Source organism: Salvelinus fontinalis, chromosome 41, assembly GCF_029448725.1.
Source record: "Salvelinus fontinalis isolate EN_2023a chromosome 41, ASM2944872v1, whole genome shotgun sequence".
Taxonomy (NCBI): domain Eukaryota; kingdom Metazoa; phylum Chordata; class Actinopteri; order Salmoniformes; family Salmonidae; genus Salvelinus; species Salvelinus fontinalis.
This window is the reverse complement of record NC_074705.1, coordinates 109257-111176: the sequence shown is the minus strand read 5'-3', so window position 1 is coordinate 111176 and position 1920 is coordinate 109257.

Genomic DNA, 1920 nt, shown 5'->3' with positions numbered 1-1920 from the left:
TACACAGCCACTAGATCAACCAGGTTCCCTGGTTACACATCTACCAGATCAACCAGGTTCCCTGGTTACACATCCACCAGATCAACCAGGTTCCCTAGTTACACAGCCACCAGATCAACCAGGTTCCCTGGTTACACATCCACTAGATCAACCAGGTTCCCTGGTTACACATCTACCAGATCAACCAGGTTCCCTAGTTACACAGCCACCAGATCAACCAGGTTCCCTGGTTACACATCTACCAGATCAACCAGGTTCCCTAGTTACACAGCCACCAGATCAACCAGGTTCCCTGGTTACACATCTACTAGATCAACCAGGTTCCCTGGTTACACATCTACCAGAGCAACCAGGTTCCCTAGTTACACATCTACCAGATCAACCAGGTTCCCTGGTTACACATCTACCAGATCAACCAGGTTCCCTAGTTACACATCTACCAGATCAACCAGGTTCCCTGGTTACACATCTACCAGATCAACCAGGTTCCCTGGTTACACATCCACCAGTTTCCCTAGTTACACATCTACCAGATCAACCAGGTTCCCTAGTTACACATTAACCAGGTTCCCTAGTTACACATCTACCAGATCAACCAGGTTCCCTAGTTACACATCCACCAGGTTCCCTAGTTACACATCTACCAGATCAACCAGGTTCCCTAGTTACACATCCACCAGGTTCCCTAGTTACACATCTACCAGATCAACCAGGTTCCCTGGTTACACATCTACCAGATCGACCAGGTTCCCTAGTTACACATCCACAAGATCAACCAGGTTCCCTGGTTACACATCTACCAGATCAACCAGGTTCCCTAGTTACACATCTACCAGATCAACCAGTTCCCTGGTTACACATCTACCAGATCAACCAGGTTCCCTAGTTACACATCTACCAGATCAACCAGGTTCCCTGGTTACACATCCACCAGTTTCCCTGGTTACACACCCACCAGATCAACCAGGTTCCATAGTTACACATCCACCAGATCAACCAGGTTCCCTGGTTACACAGCCACCAGGTTCCCTGGTTACACAGCCACCAGATCAACCAGGTTCCATAGTTACACATCCACCAGTTTCCCTGGTTACACAGCCACCAGATCAACCAGGTTCCATAGTTACACATCCACCAGATCAACCAGGTTCCCTGGTTACACATCCACCAGTTTCCCTGGTTACACATCCACCAGATCAACCAGGTTCCATAGTTACACATCCACCAGGTTCCCTGGTTACACAGCCACCAGATCAACCAGGTTCCATAGTTACACATCCACCAGATCAACCAGGTTCCCTGGTTATACAGCCACCAGGTTCCCTAGTTACACATCCACCAGGTTCCCTGGTTACACATCTACCAGATCAACCAGGTTCCCTGGTTACACATCCACCAGATCAACCAGGTTCCCTAGTTACACATCTACCAGATCAACCAGGTTCCCTGGTTACACATCTACCAGATCAAACAGGTTCCCTAGTTACACATCTACCAGATCAACCAGGTTCCCTGGTTACACAGCCACTAGATCAACCAGGTTCCCTGGTTACACAGCCACCAGATCAACCAGGTTCCCTGGTTACACATCCACTAGATCAACCAGGTTCCCTGGTTACACATCCACTAGATCAACCAGGTTCCCTGGTTACACAACCACCAGGTTCCATAGTTACACATCCACCAGGTTCCCTGGTTACACATCTACCAGATCAACCAGGTTCCCTAGTTACACAGCCACCAGATCAACCAGGTTCCCTGGTTACACAGCCACCAGATCAACCAGGTTCCCTGGTTACACAGCCACCAGATCAACCAGGTTCCCTGTTTACACATATACCAGGTAACCAGGTTCCCTAGTTACACAGCCACCAGATCAACCAGGTTCCCTGGTTACACACCCAGCAGGTTCCCTGGTTA